The 5,953-nt window shown below is 47.2% G+C and overlaps 1 pseudogene; it reads left to right on the top strand.

Moving 5' to 3' along the window:
• The first annotated feature begins 5,079 nt into the window (after positions 1-5,079).
• LOC114623103 lies at positions 5,080-5,709 on the top strand (annotated as a pseudogene).
• The last annotated feature ends 244 nt before the right edge of the window (positions 5,710-5,953 follow it).

Below are 5,953 nucleotides of genomic sequence, written 5' to 3'. Positions count from 1 at the left end.
ATGAGGTTCTGTTGTTGGTGTAGGAATTGTCCTGCTTGGCTTCTGGCTTCTGTGCCTGAGTGAAGCCTGGGCCAAAGGCATCCTGTATCCTGTATGTCTGTATGTGTTAGCAAGAGGAGGGTAGTGCTGTCTCGCCCAGCACTGAAGCTGGAGAATGTGAAGATAGAATCTTGTGGGTAATGCGCAGACTAGTACTTAGGCCTGGTGTTTAAGATTAAAGAAGGAAGTGTTCTGAGATTTTCTTGAGCTTTCTTGACATTCATTTTTTGCAAATCTGCAGGATCCTCAAAATCAAGGAGTATGGAGATCAAACATAACCACGTATTTATATCTCTGGTTAGAGCTAGGACTTGGCAGAATGGGGGTGGGGCAGCATTCCTGCACACATGTTAACAGCTGGGCAGATTTTGCACTGTGGCATGTGGCCAGGAGAATAGCTATATGCACGGGCACTTAGAAACTACTTTTATTTTGTTTTATTCTATTTTATTAATATTCCAGTCATTGTCCCCTCGCCCCTTCTAGGGCCTCAAGTAGAGGGACAGGGTAACTAACCCACCGTCAAAATTTCTGACCCAGAATTGTTCCCGTCTAAAAGAACTGCAGGGACAAAAATGGAGAAGAGACTGAAAGAAAGGTAGTCCTAATGACTGGCTCAACTTGGGACCTATCTCATGGTGGGGACATGAAGGCCTGACACTATTACTGATGCTATGATATGCTTACAGACAGGAGCCTGGCATGGCTGTCCTCTGATGCTCTACCAGCAGCTGACTGAGACAGAAGTAGATACTTACACCCAAACATTGGACTAAAGTTGGGGACCCCTATGGTTGAATTAGGGGCGGGGATTGAAGAAGCTGAGGGGGAAAGTGACCTCATAGGAAGACCAGCAGTCTCAACTAACACAGTCCCCTGGGAGCTCCCAGAGACAGAGCCACCAACCAGGAGCATGCAGGAGCTAGTCCGAGGACCCTGGCACAAATATAGCAAAAGTCTGTCGGATTAGAAACTACTTCTTAAAGGGACACGTAGACAGCTTTTAAAAGGCAGGCTGCTTCTGCCGTGCATGCCTGTCCTGTTCATTCCAGCTTAGCTTTGGAGTTATACATTGGGCCTAGCTCAGCTGAGTTGAGCTGAGAACTATAACTTAGCAGTTGACACTGGTTCCAGAGTGAAGCCCTTGACTCTTTGTTCTTGACTCTCATCTTCTGGCTTTGGGTAATTGCATATGAACCTCTTGTTCCTCATCTGTGGTGGAGAAGGCCATGGCTCTAACAGGTGTAGCAACAGAAAGACTGGTTCATGTGACGTACATAGACCATTGTGGTTTTTGCCACGTCAGAAGCACCTGGCTCATGTTGCAAATTATAAACCAAACAACAAATTCATTCTGTGTCCATAATAGTATGTGGTCCTACTCTTTGTAGTAAAGATTTATCATAAACCAGGCATGGGGTCCAAAAGGAAAATGTAATGTGTTTACATGCATCACAAATCCTGACTACCATTAGTCATATGTGGAAATATATACTTGATTGTGAGCGGTATCAAAAGCTTTCAAATATTTATTCTTAAGTAATTGTTCAAGGTACCATTCTAGAGTCTCCATGGGACAGTTCTGCTCCTGTAAGGGGCTCAGCGATGCCTGGAAGATACTCTTGTTTCTTACAAGTAGGGATAGAACTTGTTTACTGGCTTCTAGAGGATCGAGGGCAGAGACACTGCTAAGCGTCTTATAACCCCTTTTCCCAAGTAGGGAACGTTCTCAGTGCTAAAGGAGAGTTTTGGTTTGGTTTGTTTAGAAGTGTGAGGCTCAGGGCTGGATGTGGCCCAGCTGGTAGGGTGCTTGCTTAGTTTGTGTGAAGCCAGGGGTTTTATCTCAGCTCATTGTAACCTGGGTGTCATGGCGTGTGTCTGTAAATTCTAGCAGTCTGGAGGTGAAGGCAGGAGGAGCAAGAGATCAAAGTCATTCTCAATCAGCTACACAGAGTTCAAGTTCAAGCTGGGATGTGAGACCCTGCCTCAGAAAAAAAGTGTGTGGCTTTTGTCACCACATCTTAAAGAGAATAATTTATAATGCAGTTGTTTTCAGTGTCTGGAAGTCTTTAAAGCAAGTAGCTATTTTTTGGCCCTAAGTGTCAGTAACGGACACCAGGACATGACACTTTTCCTGGAATGTGTTTGTCAGCCTGCAGGATCAGGATGGAGCCTTGGCCTGAGGAGAGACACAGACAAACACTCTGCTCAGGAATGGCTTTACCGGTTTTAAGAATTTAAATTATGTGCATACAGATACATCTGTATGTGCATGTGAGCGCAGTGCCCATGGAGGCCACAAGAGGGAGCTGAATCCCCTATAGCTGGGGTTACAGGTTACTGTGAGCATCCAATAGAGTGCTGGGAACCAAACCCAGGTCCTCTGCAAGAGCTGTGAGTATTCTCTAAGATATTTTTTTATGTATACCAGTAGCTGTCCTCAGACACACCGGAAGAGGGCATCAGATCCCATTACAGATGGTTGTGAGCCACCATGTGGTTGCTGGGATTTGAACTCAGGACCTCTGGAAGAGCAGTCAGTGCTCTTAACCCCTGAGCCGTCTCTCCAGCCCAGCTGCAAGTATTCTTAATTGCTGAGCTATCTCTCTAACCTCTTAGGAAATTTTTAATGGATCAGAACAAACAAACAAACAAATAGACAACTCAAATGTACTGCTTGGTAGCAGCAACAAAAATAGGAGGAACCTTAGCATTTAGAAGACATTACCTAGGAAATCCATAAAACAGACATGTGAGGTAGGCAGAGAAAATGGATCCTAGAGCAGCAATGATGACGGTGTTGATGATGACGATGGTGATGACCATGGTAGTGGTGATGATGATGATAATTATGGTGGCTTGAATATGTTTGGCCCAGGGAGTGGCACTGTTAGGAGGTATGGCCTTGTTGGAGGACGTATGTCCCTGTGAGCGTGGGCTTTGAGACCCTTCTAGCTGCCTGGGAGACAGTCTTCTCCTGTTTCCCTTCCAATCAAGATGCAGAACCCTCAGCTTCTCCTCTACCATGCCTGCCTGGATGCTACCATGCTTCCCATCACGAGGATGGATAATGGAGTGACCCTCTGAACCTGTAAGCCAGCCTCAATTAAATGCTGTTCTTTTGTAAAAGTTGCCTTGGTCCTGGTGTCTGTTCACAGCAGTAAAACCCTAAGTAAGTCAGGAGTGAGGGTGATTATGCTGAACTTGGTGGTGGTGGTTGTGATGATCATGGTGACAGTAATGGGTGGTGGGGATGGTGGGGATGCTGGTGCGGATGATGCTGGTGCGGATGATGCTGGTGATGTCAGCTGTTTGTTGAATATGGTTGTGATGCTCAGTAATGGCAGTTGAATTTAAGAAGAGAGAGAGAGGCAGGCTCTGGAGTTCCCAAACACATCACCTGGCAGCAGTGTGAATGGAAGCCATTCACCCCCCCCCCCCCGCCGTACATCTTATATTCTGAGGTATAAATCAGAAACTTGTAGTGTCACAGTTAATCTTGATGGCGACTCTGATTGGATCTGATGCTGTAGGAAGAGACACCTCTGAGTGGGTCCGGGTGGGTGTTAGTATTCTGTCTAAACTCCACCTCCACAGTTACCTGGCAACAGCCAGGTATGCTCCTCCCCACAGTTTCCTAGCAACAGCCAGGTAGGCCTGCCCACTATAAAAGGGGCTGCTTGCCCCCTCGTCTCTCTCTTACCCTCTTGCTCTCTGTTCTCTTGCCTGTAGGTTCTGTCTGTCCCCTCGCCCCTCCCCCCTTCCCTTCCCCCTCTCTCTACATGGTCATGACCGGCCTCTACTCCTCTACTTTCCCCTCCCCTTCCCTCCCCTCCCGGCTCCTCCCCTCCCGGCCCCTCCCCTTCCTCCCTCCCCCCCCCACCTCTCTCTGCCTCTACTACCCTCCTGGCTCCCCTCCTCATTCCCTGAATAAACTCTATTCTCTGCTATACCGGTGTGTGACTGGTCCCTCAGGTGGAAGAGATGCCTCAGCATGGACCAGCTGACACATCCCCTTCCATCATTGGGACCCTTCCTTCAGTGGGTGGGTGTTTCCTGAATGAATAATAGAGAGTGGGAGGTACCGTCCGGTGACAGACAGCATATAACAAGGCTGAGGGGAAAGCCGTGGCCTTCTGCCTGCCTAGCTGGATGCTTGTTGGCAAGGGCATCTACTCTATGTTGCCTCAATCCTTTGCGGCTGTTAGAACCCGTTCTCTTCACTCCCACATGGACTGAAGACCCGATTGGCCCGCTGAGGAGTCCCACTTCCTGACTGCCTGGCTGCTCTGGAGGGCAGATGGTCTCTGTTTGTAAGCCAATCTAATGAACCTTTTTGTAATATAAATTCACTTTATCAGTTCCTCTGTGGAACCCTCGCCAATACTTGTAGCATGTCTTGAATCACTTAGAGATTTAAGCAGTAGAGTGACTGATGTGTTTGCCTCTAGTAAATGTGAGTTAAAAATAATTCATGTAACCCAGAAATGAGGTGAAGGGGGTCATTAAATTTAAGGAAACTAGATCAGAAAGTCACCTAGGTCTCCAAACAAAACAAAACAAAACCAAAAACCAACCAACCAAACAAACAAACAATCAAAACAACCAAAAACACTGAACAGTGCAATTGAGCTGGATTCTAAAACCCATCGAGTAAGCATTTGGTAAGCCTTGAAGAGGACTTGGCAAATATTAGGGGGAAATAGTTACCTGTGGCAGAGAAGATAACAAACCAAAACAAAACCCCTTCTCCTCCTGGGTTCTGTGGCCCTTGGAATTAAGTGAGGAAAGATATCACACCAGGAGAAAAAACTTATTTTATCAGAAGATATGGTATCCCCAAAGGTGCAGTCAGACTGGGAGGTTTATGGACCATTTTGACAAAGGGCTGTAAATTTGTGGAGAAGTTATGGACAGATTAAGAAGGCTGTAAGCAGTAGCAACGCGGGTCTTCCCGCTGTTGCTGTCGGGGCCACGGCCGAGCATATGACTCCGGCCTGAGGTGGTGGTGGGAAGCCCACCGCCGTTTGCTGCGACCTCATGGAGGGTGGCGCAGGAAGTAGCAACAAATCCACCAGTGGTTTAGCTGGCTTCTTTCAAGCCAGAGGAGCGGGTTACTCGAACGCTGACTTGGCCGGCGCCCCGCTGACTGGTATGAACCCCCTGTCTCCTTATTTAAATGTGGATCCATGCTATCATTGTTCAGGATACTGATGAATTTATTTTGCCAACTGGAGCTAATAAAACCCGAGGCAGATTTGAACTAGCTTTCTTTACCATTGGAGGATGTTGCATGGCAGGGGCTGCATTGGGGCAATGAACGGTCTTCGTTTAGGATTGAAGGAAACCCAGAGCATGGCCTGGTCCAAACCAAGAAATGTACAGATTTTGAATATGGTGACTAGGCAAGGGGCACTTTGGGCTAATACTCTAGGTTCCCTGGCTTTGCTCTATAGTGCTTTCGGTGTTATCATTGAGAAAACACGGGGTGCAGAAGATGACCTCAACACAGTAGCAGCTGGAACCTAGACAGGAATGTTGTATAAATGTACAGGTGGTATTCGAGGAATAGCACGCGGTGGCCTGGCAGGACTGACACTCACCGGTCTCTATGCACTGTATAACAACTGGGAGCACATGAAAGGTTCCCTGCTCCAACAGTTACTCTGAAGATTTTTACCACCTCAGGAGTGGGGGACACTTCATAGTCATCCAGATCAATGAATAAGTCAGTCTGGAGTTGCTTTCTCTCTCGTATCTACAATTACTTTGAACAATTGGAGACTCTGATTTGCTGTGACAAAGATCATGGATGGTTGGCCTGGACTGCACGGCTTGCCCTCAGTGAGTGGAAGCCAAACCATTTGGTGGCTCACTGAGTATGTGTTCTCTTCTCCTTTGGAGATGATCTTGC

The sequence above is a fragment of the Grammomys surdaster genome, unplaced genomic scaffold (genome assembly GCF_004785775.1).
Source record: "Grammomys surdaster isolate TR1022 unplaced genomic scaffold, NIH_TR_1.0 193, whole genome shotgun sequence".
Lineage (NCBI taxonomy): Eukaryota > Metazoa > Chordata > Mammalia > Rodentia > Muridae > Grammomys > Grammomys surdaster.
The sequence above is the reverse complement of the archived record's forward strand: the minus strand, read 5'-3'. Positions and strand labels throughout refer to the sequence as shown.